At 36.1% G+C, this 14601-nt stretch overlaps 1 long non-coding RNA gene across 1 annotated transcript in view; it reads right to left on the bottom strand.

Moving 5' to 3' along the window:
* The window catches only part of LOC110219640 (uncharacterized), an 87833-nt gene extending 73435 nt beyond the window's left edge, over positions 1-14398 (bottom strand). Inside the window, exon 1 of the long non-coding RNA XR_013487342.1 lies at positions 14187-14398. This is a non-coding gene — a long non-coding RNA (uncharacterized LOC110219640). The remainder of the gene's footprint in view (positions 1-14186) is intronic.
* Positions 14399-14601: the final 203 nt, after the last annotated feature.

Genomic DNA, 14601 nt, shown 5'->3' with positions numbered 1-14601 from the left:
CTCTCTCTCTCTCTCTCTCTCTCTCTCTCTCTCTCTCTCTCTCTCTCTCTTTAGTGAGGCAATCAGAGTTAAGTGACTTGCTCAAAGTCACACAGCTAGTAAGTAAGTGTCAAGTGTCTGAAATCTGATTTGAACTCAGGTCCTCCTGACTCCAAGGCCAGAGCTCTATCTACTGAACCACCTAGCTGCCACAGAGTTTATCATTTAAATTTTTTTAAATGCTAAGTTCCATCCAACCCTCAGCTTTTAAAAAAAAATCCCCATTTGTAAATCAAATTCCAATACTTCTCTATTTTTTTATTCTTCTTATTCTATATAATTCTCCTCAAATAATCATCACAAATCCCTTTGACTCTAAATCTGTGATCCTATGAAGCTATCAATCTTGTCTTTTTTTAATTAAACTTTGTCTTATAATCTGTGAAACTACATGAAATTAATTGAGTAAATGATGTATCTAAGTATATTATATGTACTTTTATCCCATATATTTTTACCTTTTCTATACAGAAGATATATATCCAGCATTCCCAGTGGCTAAGGCTATACCCACAATGACAATTTTATTATTCATTTTAATCTGTTCCCAAATCTAAAATGTTATCATTCTAAGTAATTGTTCTGTTACTGAGATGAATCTGACCAGCTTCACACAACTCTGAACGATTTTTTTCAGTACAAAACACAACAAATTTTAGGTTTATTTTGAATGACTTCCATTTGCTTACTCAAAAGTTTTACTGTCCACATCAGCTATTGGGAAATCCCCATGGCCACATTACATTGCTATGGCCCTGACACGGAGGTGCAATTATTCATTGTTTTCCTATTTAGTTATGTATTGTGAATGTCTTAGGACAATTGAAGGAGTACACCACGACCCAACCATAGTGGATGAGCAGTGCTGACCCTAAAGATACAGTACAGAATTCATCATTATGACATTTCTTGGGATTAGAGGTAATCTGCTATGATGGAAAGAACAATGGATTTAGAAGTAAGGAGAAACTTTAGGTGGAGCCCTCCTTTTAATATTAATTAGTTGTATAACCATGAACAAGTGACTTAACCTTTCTGAGCCTCAGTTTACCCATTTGTAAAACAAAGGAGGAAAAACCCTCTAATACCTTGCAGGGATTTTGTAAGGATCAAATGTGGTCAAGTAAGTGCTGCTTTGCAAACCTTACAGTACAGATTCTAAGTATTATTACTGACATTAACTCTTCCCTTAATAAAAGAAGGGCTTAGACTAGATGGTCTGTAAGGTTCCTTATACTCTATCATTCTCTAAATTATACGCCTAATCTAAAGTATGAAGGTGGAAAAAAGCAAGCAAAGGACCTTCTTTGAAGAAGATATAAACAAGGTACATAAATCAAAAGAATTCAAAGAAGCAGAACAAAAGTGCTAAAGAATTTTAACTGTGAATGTGACAAAAAGGGATAGAGATGCAACAATGAAATAATACCTCTGGTTTATAAAGTTCCTGTCATTTAAAGAGTTCAGAATTCAGTAACTTTGTAATAGTTTACATGTCCTCCGACTCAGAAATCTGGAAGAGACAGACCTCAGAGATCACTTGGTTTTGGAGGGGGTTGGGGGCGGTTTGGTCTAAATCTATAATTCTGTTGGTATAGGGAACTGTGGGGGGAATAGATTTCTTCTATCAATACCTATCGGCATCACCTCTGCAAGTTAGCTTTACGGCGTGGCCTGAGGCATCGAGAAGTTCAGTGAATTACCCAGGGTCACAGAGCCAATATGATATGTATCAAGGATTAGCCTTAAATCCAGGTCTTTTTGACTCCAGGGATAGCTCTCTACCCAGGATGCCATGCTAATTCCCATCCCTTGTTTTACAGGTAAGAAATTAAGGCTCACAGAGGTTAATTGTCCAAAATCAAGGAGCCCATTTATAGAAGTACTAGGAATGGTACTCAGGTTTCTTGACTCTAATTCCAAAGCTCTGTCCATGATGTCATGCTGCCCTAATCAAAAATGAATTAGATGCCTGAGAATAGATAGTGAATGGGTTAGGAATCTAGAGTAAGAAGAAATCAATAAATGAAAGTCATGGCAGCAACATTACTTAGACGGAAAGAATACTGGGATCTTTAAGGATAAAAAAAAAGATATTGTTCCAAGCACTCAGTATAGACAACCTCAGTACTCTGGTAGATATCAAGAAATGGACTAGAAAGAACATGGAATGTGCCCAATGCCTTGGTACTGAGGTCTTGCAAAATGGATAATGGCAAAGAATTTCTCTCAGGTATACTGTAAATCCTGGCACCAAACAAAGATTTGCCCTCTGAGACAGACAAAATTCTGTAAGTGCCTTTTTGACATCAATCAATAAAAAGAACTTTATATAGATAACTGCTGAGTTTAGAACTTGAACAGCAGTTAATGTGCCCCAGAAGGTACCTTACTGACCATAGATGCCAGAAAGGACAACCCTTTAACAGCAACCTTACAATGTTTTAAGTTCACAGTTGCCTGTATGCTATGGGGCCCTTGGTTGTATTTTTAAAAAAAGAAAATCAAGTTAACATTGTGTTTACACTTGCAAACCTTGATTACTTTATTCCCCTTAAAAGGAAAAAAAAATTCCAAACCATTTTCCGGAGATGTTTTTTGAAACTGTTTAATGCCAAAACTTTTCTTTAAAAATATGAAATTAAAAGAGGTCTTAGTCAAAACAGTCATGTTAGTTTTTATGTATAGACTGCAGACACAGTAAAAAGAAAAAAGATAATGAGTCAGATTCCTCAGGTTTCACAACAGACTATACTTTGTACTTGGAGGGAAGATGGAGGCACTCAGATTGTTTTCATATTTTTGTCCTCTGTTTAGTCTATGTTGGTCAAAAAGGTTTGCCTAGAGTAAAGGACTGGTAGTAAATACTAATTTTCCAATCTTGAATGAACACATAGTTCAGAAAAGCCAGTTGAAAATGTTTTCAGTGGATAATGATCTCAAGTATCTAACCACAGGTAATCCAGTTGCCCATTTCTACCTCCAGGCAATCAGATCTGGATTTTGATTCAAAACTGAGGGGAAGTATCCTCTGACATAAAACAACAAGAATAATGGAATGAGATGGGAGAAGAGAGAGAAGGGGAGAAATTGGAGAAGGGAGAGGAAATACATTGCATTTAAACTCACCTTCATGTAATTCTGAAGTTCTCTTCTGGGAATCTTAAATTATCACACAACCAATATATTCCTTATGACATTTTATTTTACTAAAGCTTACACTGCTGACTACTAGGATGCCATAGTAGCAACAGCAAGATTAAAGAGGTCCAGAAGGGTCTCTATCCTGCCCCAACATGCAAGACAATGGAGAAATACTGTCCAACATAGGGAACTGCTTCTTCAACATTTTTATCTGGAATCCACATGTTCCCAATATTTAGAAAAATGAGTCCCACAGTCAGTCCAAACTTCAGCATGAGAGTCATTGGCCTAAACTCAGCTATTGCTTATATTGCTTTGTAGTTTCAATTGCAGGCATTTTTAGTCCCTGTTTAGAGTCGTTAGAGTAAGCAAAGTGCTGTATTTTAACCTATTGTGCAATGTGGGGCATATGTGTATGTGTATGAATGTGTGCAGTCTTCACTTACAAAGTGACATCTCTGATCTACCTGAAAGCTATTGGTAATGATAACATTTTCATCCTGTTCCCACAACAGGCTCTTGCATAGCTTGGGGGGCAGGGGAGTGGGGGAAGGAGAGAAGTTAGAATGTGAAATGCTGATGCTTCACATGCCTCAGAAAGAACTCATCGAAGTGGTGCGCACAAAGTTCATCCCAGGTTGATTCCTGAATTCCATAAAATGGAATTTTGCATGTGCTCCCTTTTCTCTGCTAACCCTGAAGAAAAGTTTTTTTATCCCAAAGATTTCATGTGGTTAATTTTCCTTGATGAATGAAAATCAAGCCAAAATTGACTAGACCAATGGCAAGGTTTTTTTTGTTCAAAAACACTGAATTTGGCCATATAAATGTTTTCAATAGAGCAATTGCCATTAAAGTTTTGAGAGGAATTTAAGAAATGTTAAATCAATGGTTTTATACTTGGCATTTCAGAAAACAACTTATTTTTTAAAATTTCTTTATTGCTTCTCATAAAAAAAGGCATAGGTGTAACATGTGTGTGTGTGTGTTTGTGTGTGTGTATGTGTGTAATTAAAAGCCTAATGTCTTCAAAAGTAGGAATGTCTTGTGTCATTTCTTCTGTAACTCAAATATGTGTTCAATATTTGTATAATTTAGGATAGTTGGTCTAAGTTTACACAAAAGCAAACATTCAGCACAAGAGTGAATAAAGCTCTATGTGAAAATGTGCAAAGAACTGCATGTTTTATATCATGTAGACAAAACATCTGGAAGACTAAATTTTTCACTTTTCATTTAGAGATACTGGCGGTATAATTAACACAGCCTTGATGAGCATCTTTTCAAGTCTTTCTTTGTATTCCTTTAGAATCCATCTGGACAATCACTTGTTCAAATTAAAATCATTTCTGATAGAATGTGTTTATACGTAGCTAGGTATCTTCTTCTTGTACATTTTCATATATATATGCACATGTAAAGATGAATACTATTTAATCAAACTTATCGAAGTTTTTTTCTGGATTTCGGAATAGGATTAAAAGTACTTCAGATATAATGGAGGTAATACTGGCTGAGGAGTCTTAAAAATCTGAGTTCTAATCCAGACCCTTATCCTACCTAAGTGTGTGACCTTGCAGAAGTCATCTGTCCTCTCTGGGCCAAGATTTCTCCATCTGGCACTTATACAATGTGCTCTCTTAAGTCTATTTAAATGCATTCTTTGACTATAGGTGTTTGTGTTTTTGTCTCTTAGCTGTACAATTAGCAACAGTGGGAGAAATCAATTAACTTTAGGATAAAAAAATCCACCCAAAGTTTGTGTTTCATATATTTGTAGCAATATGCACTCTTGTTTCTGTTTACCATTTAACTGCAAAGAAAATTAACTTAAAGAAATATTAAATATATCACTCTTTAGTGTTGTACATGTATCTTCTTGCTAAAATTCAGCCAAACTGGGAATGTGCTGCCAGTTTAAATTAAACTTTTGCATCTGGGTAGTTATTTCTTATAATTATTTTTTTAAGCAGAGATACACAAGCTGTTTATTAATTATGAGAAGATATGTACAAGCTGATACAAGTTCTTAAATTCCTCAAGCTTGGAGAGCAGATCTATATAGTGGGTTTTTCTACCTAGGAAATTTCATTTAAACAGTATATGAAAACTGTACAAAGTTTCCAACAATGATAAAGTAATTGCAAAAATGTTGCACCTGGAACAGGGCGGAGTAAAGAGGGCAAAGGTCAAAACTAAGCATTAAGGCACTGACTAAACAGACTTTAGACTCAGTTGAAAAGTCCAGACATCCCCTGCAGTGTCATCTTACAACTCTGGTTTTCTTCTTTTCAAAATGCAGTAATCCAGAAATACAACCAAATCACCAGCAGCTTAGTCTTCCTTTAAAAAAAAAATATCCCTTTCATTCTTCCCATTTAATATAGAGATTTGAAAAATTAACCCCTCTATGTCTTTTGACCAACCAAAAGGGTAGTTTTTTTCTTTATCAGTGTCATCACTCACATGTCAAGTTCCTCTCTTTCTATGGTCTTTGTATTTATTGGCTGACAATGACCAATTTATTTCAATGAAACCTCAATGTGCCATCAATACTGTCCTGAAAAATTGCTGGATTAAAAAATAGCAATCAGTGTTTGTAAAATTACTTCACTGACTCATAAAATTATATGTATATATGTATGTATATATGTGTATACATATGCATGTATATATATATATATATATATATATTATATATATATATCATACACACATACACACACACATTTCAATTGCAGCCTTCCTTAAAGATAGTTTTTAGGGCATTCCATGGCTTAAACCTAATGTATAAGAACATATTTCCAAACTCAACTTTCTTGGGCAGATTATTACAATTTCAGATGATCCGATACAAAACTTGCTTTCAAATTCTTATTGACATTGTCACCTACTGGTTTACTTAAATTCTTTGTTGATATAAGCAAGATTTTGTTCACTTTAGTCGGGCAGGCAGGAGCACTAACAGAAGGCCCTTTAAGTCAAACCACTTAACTTCCCTCAGGAAAGTTGTGAACTATCTCAAGTCTAGAAAAAGAGAGCACTGATCAGGTGCCTTAGTGTGGATATAATACAGAGCAGAGAGTAGTAAGGGACCAGCTGAGGAAACTGTCCAGTCATTTGATTACAATGTGATTCTTGCTCTTTAGTTTGAAGGACTGTGAATTTCAAGACATCAAAGACAGCTATACCATTTATCAACCCTTCCTCAGCTCCCAGGCAGCTACATCTCCTCAAAATAATAGTGAAATTTTGAGGCTGAACCATAAGGGCCATTAAGGGCAGGTTAAAATTCTAAATGGAGAAAGTTGGAATTGAGACAATGGTGGGAAACCTTTTATGCAAAGGGCCATGAGGAACTGTGTAATGGTCTATGAGCAAGACATTTAGAGGTGGATAAAAATGATTATCTCAGGAGAGCTAAAGAAGCCTTACTCTCTGGTGTCTTTGCCCAAAAATGTTCAATCTAGTCCCCTAATGTAGAAAGGGAGACAGTATCCCAGGCAGATATTGTGTAATGCTAATGACTGAATAAATGCTATATCTTTTCCTGGGACTAGAGTGAAAGGCAAAGCATTAACTGGTTCCAATCTTGCTTTTCCTCTGACACTTATCACCTGTATGCAATTGGCAAGATATTTAACCAAGTCGGACTTCAATTTCTTTCCATAAAATGAGGGCTTTGGACAAGACAGTCTCTGAGATCTCTTCTAGCTCTAAATTTAACACACATGCACATATGATGCATATATGTATCGTAATCTATCAATTCCAACAACCATAGTCAAATGAAAATGCAAAAATATCTTGCAGACACAAATATAAATAACTTTCAGGTGTCATTCTCCACTAGGACTATCCTTGACACTACTTGATAAGGAATGATCAAGAGTTAGCTATATTTATTAAATGCAAATATAGGAAGAGAAGAAAAGAACGTAGCCTCACTATAAAACTCCCTTCAGACACGTTAAAGCTTCAACAACATAAAATTATGACACAAAACACATTTTAATCATTTTATCCTTAGATGAATTTATACAATCTGGTCCACAGAGAGCAAAAATGAGATGGAGAAAGGCTCCATCAATACTAGAGATTGAACGTTATACTTATTTTCTTTTTTCACCCTTTGATTGATTTCTGGCCTAAAGGCTCATAGAATATTTTCTTCATTCTGGGAGGCAGAATACAAACAAAAACAAACCAAAAAAAAATCCTCAAAAACCAATCAATTGAGATTTACTTTCCAGATGGATTTTGCTCTTAATCATGATTTGGCAATAGAAGTAAGTCTATGGCACCTTACGTTTCATGGTAACACAGATAAATGAGAAAAGGCTTAATGGAGGCAGGGGTTTATCGTGTTTTGTGCAGGACATCATATGTGTACTCAGAAAGCGATAAAAGTGGTTGAGACTTCTACATCATAAGTACTTTGACTCTAGAAGATGGTGCTTAAAAGAAAATTCATCTGTGTTTGGAATCATATAGGCAGCTTTAGGATCATGGGGAAAAAAAAACAACAAACTTAGAGAGCAATTCTAGACCAATGCCCTTCTTTCTACAAATACTAGGAAGACTGAGATCCAGAGTCAATAAATGGCTTGCCAGAGATCCCTTTGGGAGTAAATGATATAACCAACATTAAATCCAAAATTTCTGATTCCAGATGTAGGGTCCATTCCCTTATGTCACACTACCTGAGCTTACTTTCCTGCTTCTGTTACAGTTCATTTTTTTTTATGATGAACTTTTCATTGTGACTTCCATCATTATTGCAAGAGCTAACAAAATTAAAATTTTACGCATTCCTCTACATAAGGGTATAGACTTAATGAGGCTTCTTAAGGTGGCTAGAGAATCAAGCCTCTCAAATTTGAGAGAGCAGTGTTGAATATTTGCATTAAGATCTGTTCAATAGCAGCTATCACTTTAAAATATAATTTATTTTCTCCTTCAATCCCCTCTTCACCTCAAACTGTGAGTTTACATATGTAGGAAATTAACATAGGGAAACCTTAAAAACATATATATATCAGTCATCCTTTTTTTCCCAACATGATGCATATATACTAATAAGATGTTTTGAAGCTGAGATATAAACACTGACTTCTGAGACCATTTCTCCTCCCATTGTTCCCAAGGCTAGCCTCCTGTTAGCATTTTTCACCTCCTGAGGCTTTTCCTAATTCAGTATATGTCTTAGGTTTGATTTTGGCCCAAGTCCAGCTAATGTCTTTACCCAAAGAGCAGCCTAAATTTCCATTTAAATCCATTCTCAATTTTTAAAAAGTTAAAAAGTTATGTCATAGTTTCTTTTTTGCAGCAACCAAGATCAGCACAGCTATTTGAGTAAATTACTCTCCAGAAGTATAAAACAAACAAATACTTTTCAATGTGTGGTATTTTTTAATGTATCTAATTCAGTTAAATAACAGACATACATCAGTAACTCCTAATCTTGACTTCTTTTTTTGGTCTTTTCTGTATACTGTATAGATGTTCTGGCTAAGAATACTTCAACTACATAAATGAACTCCTCTGTTAAGCCTCATTAAATGAGAGCACCATTCTTGCATACCATGCTATTACTTGCTAAAGCTAATTCCAAATGCCTGGGTAATAATATTATGAAGAAGCTATGGCCCAAGCTTCTCCCTGGATGGAATAAGCTTCTGGAGTAAGCATTTTGTTTAAGCAGATTTCTTTCTCCCTCTAAATTAAAAAAAAAAGCCAAAATGATCCCTTCCTATAAGTTCCGGTAGTCATTTCAGGTGACAACTTCAGGAAATTCATCACGTCTTAATATATTCATAGCCTACCTCAGGCAGTATGTCAAATTTTCTTCTTCTTCTTCTTCTTCTTCTTCTTCTTCTTCTTCTTCTTCTTCTTTTTTATTTCAGAGAATTAACTCAGAACCTGTTTGCCCAGATGGCTGAGAGAGAGGGACTGTGTATACATGTATGAGAACCATCTCCTGATTACTGGTGTTGAAAGGGCAGGAGCTGTGACTCAAGTGATTTACATTGGGAATTAGCTAGTTTTGTAGTCATAGCAAAACTAATATAAATTAAATATTCTTAATTATTTTGGCTCTGGCTAGTAAGGGCAAAACACAAAGGCAAGATTGATGCAGGCAACCTCACAATGGCCCTACTGATTTCTCTACTGGCCCTTCCTCTGCACATGGTCAATTAGAATTGAAAATCCTGTGCTGATTTCATTCGCTGGAATTTTTAAGCAGGTCAGGAAGAAAGATGTTATTGAAAGGAAAAGTCTCATCTAAATAAGAAAGGAGCACGTGGCCATCTGGTCTAGCTATACCATGCAGAAATTCATTTACATTCGCTTGTACTCTTGATGTTTGGAAAGATGATGCTGAAAAATGAACCCCAAATCTTTTTGTAGTAAATAGTATAAATGTGTGCTTAAAGAAAGATCTAGAAAAATGCATGGCACAGTCCATTTCCTATCTGTGATGCATGAGCCCATCTGACCCCAGTGCCTCCCTGAGCTTCACTGAGGTTCTGGCCCTAAAGCTTTCAATCATTCTCAGAGTACTTTTGCTCCATGAATGTATCAACAGAGCAACTGATCTGCTGAAAGTTGTGCAAAGAATTTTGAACTGTTTCCACTTCATAAAAATCTGCATTTATACTTAAGAGGAAAATGTTAGGAAAAAAAAAGTTTCTTCACTCTCTTGACGTTCCCATGTATTCTACACACAATGCAACATTGTTTATAGTTCAAAGGAGTAGACTAAGGGGGGGGGAATCAAACTCTACTTTTAGGAAGAATCTATAAATGTGAAGTCACTTTTTAGGAACCACATGGTGAGAGTATTTGGGATGACAGGGAGAGAAGAAAACTTGGATTCGGGGATATTTCAATTCTATAAATGAGTGCAATAATTAAAGCCAGAAGTCTCTCTATATGATTAAAAATATTTTTAGTTGAGGCATGATGCACAGTAAATACACAGTGATCAAAATATTTCTTTAGCTACCCATTTAGATGTACTTCTCTGCTAAGTATAAGTTGATTTTTCTATCCAAATTTTGTTCAGCTGACATACATGGAAATTCAAACTTTAAAACCCATCTTAAAGTCTGGTTATTCTATCACATGCCAAAAATAAATAGATAAATAAACTTCCTTGCTTAAAAAACAAAAACACCACCTGCATAGCTTATGTGTATTTTTACAGGATAGCAGTTTTGCTTTAAGGAAGATGCAGAAAATAATGCACAAGGAAAAACGCATTCTAATGAAAACATATGCATTTTTATATATCCCCAATGTCACACATGCATTGGTGCATTTATCCATTAAATGATGTGTAGTCTGCCTTTTCACATGAAACATTAGCATCGTGTAAGAGCAAACTGTACTCTCATAAATTGTCCTTTCTTAGTAATGCACTGAAAAAACTATTTGTTCTTGAACTGGAGTTACATTCGTAGCCTGACTATTTCAATCAAGGCCATTATCTTCATTTCTTTGAAAGATGCCTTTTAGTAACCTGTCCCCCTACTGGGTGGCTCTGTGTGCTGTTGTCACAAAGTAGCTGAAAGTTCAGTCCTACTGTTTATCCATATTTCTTTCTTTTATAATCTAAATGAATTCTGCAGCTCTCACAGGCAGAACTTTGAGGCTTTCTTAGAAGAACTGCCCATGGAGAGATTACAAATTGAGGCCTACGCGCTTATCCGAAAAGTTACATATTAGTTCAGAGTCTTCTCACATAGAATGTCACCCAACTTGTGTGACCTGTTCTGTGCCTAAGTTCAAAATGTGTCTACTGATAAAGTTATGTCTTAGGGAATAAGCTTTTGCAACAGAAGTAATATTAAAGGGAAAAAGTATGTTTATTTTAATTTTTAAAGATCACATTAATTTGATAAAGTTGATCTTTTTAATGTATTAAAACAGTTTACAAATACTTTGAAAGTCCTATTAAATATATGCCTTTCTGCAATAAATATGCAACATAAATGATGAGATAACATTCTAACATTTAGAAATCAAATCAACTATATCCATAAATATATAATAAATATTTAGTAATTATTTTCTGGCATTTACATGTATTTCTATGAGCATGTTTGCATGTACATTGTAAAGTATTAATAAAATTCAGTGCACTTTTAGGAAAATAATATTGTGTTACACTTTTTAAAAAAATGTATTATCAAAAGACACAAGAATGCAAATGGCATCTGTAAGTTAGAAGATCCTTAAAAATGCTAGAAGATAAATATGGGAAATTTACCAGCCCACGAAAAATTTAATCCACCCACTATCCAATCAGGATATGTGCAGATAGTAAAATATATGAAATCATCATTCTTTACAACTCATTTCACATAACATTTTTCTCCCTTTATGGAAATGGCTCTTAGCAAGGTACATTTTAGAGCATTTCACAATTTGACATGGCAAGAAAAAGCAAAATCAAGTCGATAAATTTCACTGTATTTGATATCTTTTATTTCAGAAAATCTGAAAATTCTTTTTTAAACGTTTTCTTCCTATTTATGTCACTGCAGTTCAGTCCCCTCTGGAGTGGAAATGAACACTCAACCATTATATCAACAAAGCACTCTAGAACCAAGGAAGCTGCCTATCTTATTGTGACAAACATGACCATAATGCCATATGGACGCATCTTCAAGAGATGTCCAAGATTCTAATACGCTTTGCCTCTGTGTGTTGTTTAACCCCACAAGTACCTGAACTTCTTATGGGCACACACCCAACTGATGGACATCGGTGCTTAGAAATGCTTCCTACGAAGGCAAAATTTGGGGGAGTGATGACATCATCTGAAAATCTGGACACCTCTCTGATGTAACTGCATGAGTATCTAAGGGAGGGGAGGAAGGAGGGGAAGAGGACAGAGGGATGGTAGAGAAATGGAGTGTGGGAAGATAGAGGAAAGAGAGGGAAAAAATAGAAGTTGGGAGGGAGAGAGAGAGAGAGAGAGAGAGAGAGACCTTCATGCCTTCGTGAATGGCATCATCAGCTATGCTGTAATCTTCTGCAAGATTTGGAAGTCTCCCCGTTAACCTCGGACTTTTTGCAGGTTTCCTACTGCAGAGTTCATTCCAACTGTGCTTTTATAGGCAAATGATTCCTTGTGGAGCAATGTATTGATAATACTAAATAATCCAGATGTGGAATGGCATTAGGGAATTGGTTTCTAAACCAAATGAGTCAGGCGGGGGTATATGATATGTTGCATGAGTTGCTGGGTCTCTGGAGACCTGGGGAACGATGGAAAAGGGATATGTTTGGAGGGGCAATGAAAGGGTTAAAATCGAGGCTGCCCAGGGTAAGAGAAAGGGGATATTGTTGTCTTTAATCTTTCCGCAGTGTGTGTAAGACTCCCATCCCTGATCTGCACATAGCACTGGAATAGGCTTGGCATGCATTGCTGCGTGCAGGCTCCTTGATTGTAGAGAGGGGAGGGAAAAAAAAAAAAAACCTGGCTGGACTCCAGACAGGCTAGAGCTCTGTTGATCATTATGTCTAGCCTTCAGGTGTCTCAGCTCACAGTGGGCGGTGGTGGGGGGAGGTGTAGATAACATGAGGGCAGACAAAGAAAATTAAATGTTGTATTTTTAAAAGATTGTGTGAAAATTCACGTCAAAGTCCTTCTTTAAAATTAATCCTAAAGTCTCAGTGCCTCCCTCCTCTCCCCAATTAGAACACACAAGCCTCTACTGGAGCAGATTTATTTAAGCCATAATTAGGAATGTCTGGAGCCCTTCAATAATTTCCTTTATTAGTTAACATTCCTTTTTTTAAAAAAAAATCACCAAAATAACATTTTCCTTACAAAGTCTTCTTTTCTCCCCATGCTTTGTTACTGAGCAAGCCCTGATGCATCCATGAAAAACAGATTTGATTTCACCCCCCACCTCCCTCCACTACCACCCCCAGGAGATTTTCAGCATGCAACTTTTAAAAGATTTCGATGATTCTAGAAGTAAAGGCAGAATGCCCTGATATGTTACATTATCTGAGTGAAGAAGGGAAGAAGCGATAAGTGAACAGCATCTTTTACCCATTTTGTTAGATTTTCTTTTCTAAGGATAAAACCATTTGCTTTCTTTTAAAAAAATATTCTATTTGAAGTCCATAAATCTTACACGGAAAGCAACTTAGATACTAATCATATTTTTTTTTTTGCTAGCCAGTAAAGATGAAAGAGAAACCCAAAATTATTTTTCCGTCTGGCAATCTGCTGTGAAGAAGCTCTCCCTCCTCACTCCACCCTATTAGGAATTTTGGGGGGGGGGATTCTTTATACATGGAAGGCTGGAATCTGAGACATTAAAGCTGTCTCTCCAGTCTGCCATTACACTGACCAATTTCAGGCTCCTGTAGAACTGTTTGGGTTTTATTTTTTATTTTAAAAATAAGCTCTGAAACCCTTCTACAACTATAAATACTATAAAAATGGAGAGGGCGGTTAAAAAAATAAATAGAAAGCCAGCCCTGGCTTGGATCCATTGTTCAAAATTTAAGAGCTATTTGCCCCCAAGTGCCTTAGCTGTCTTTCATTGCTAATTATAATAACTGTCAGATGTCTGGAAAGTCTACAGTGCCCTTGTCAGAGGAGTCAGCAAAGTTTGTCTTTTATTTTTCTTGGGGACAGATCAAACCTGATTAGACACAGAGACCAAATAGAAAAGAACAAAATACATATGTGTCTGCCTTCGGTTTTCCTTCTGAACAAAGCGGCACATAGCTATGTTCTGCCGTGAAGCCCTCATGTAGCTACCCTAAGGGATGACTGACTTTTATTTTTTGTTCTTTTATCTTTATTAGACCAAAACAGACAACATCTGGCCAAAAATGATTTTTCTAGTAATTTGCATTCTCATTAATATCTGCAATCACAGGTAGAGGTTTTTAAAAAGTCTCATATACTTTATGCATATGGCATATAAACTATTTAAATCAGGGCACTTTATGAAAAAAATCATACTTACAATTTCAGACCGGCTAGCTGTGTGAATTTCTTGCTATTGGGTGGCAGAATTAGTCTGGTCCTTTTCTGATGCAGGTGCAGAATTCCAGTTTTTTTTTTTCTGACTAAGGAAGGCAGAAAAGTGCTTCATAAAGTCACTCCCAAGTCAGCCACTTGTGCTCAGACATCCCATTGCTTCTGTGAAAGCTGTACTATCTGCAGTTCTGAATTGAACTAAATTACAGCCCATGTGAAAGACAGGGGAAGGGAGTCATGTGGGACACACGCAGCTACCCTATTGGCCACAAAGACATAACTTAGGCATTCTGCCTTTTTCACCATTGGTTAATAGTTAAAACTGAAAGCATCTAGGTCCACCTAGTGAGCTTATTTTCCTTTATGTGTAGAAGAATGACTGTAGGATTTTACAGTGACAG

The sequence above is a fragment of the Phascolarctos cinereus genome, unplaced genomic scaffold (assembly GCF_003287225.1).
Source record: "Phascolarctos cinereus isolate Bilbo 61053 unplaced genomic scaffold, phaCin_HiC Scaffold_5;HRSCAF=322, whole genome shotgun sequence".
Taxonomy (NCBI): Eukaryota; Metazoa; Chordata; class Mammalia; order Diprotodontia; family Phascolarctidae; genus Phascolarctos; species Phascolarctos cinereus.
The sequence above is the reverse complement of the archived record's forward strand: the minus strand, read 5'-3'. Positions and strand labels throughout refer to the sequence as shown.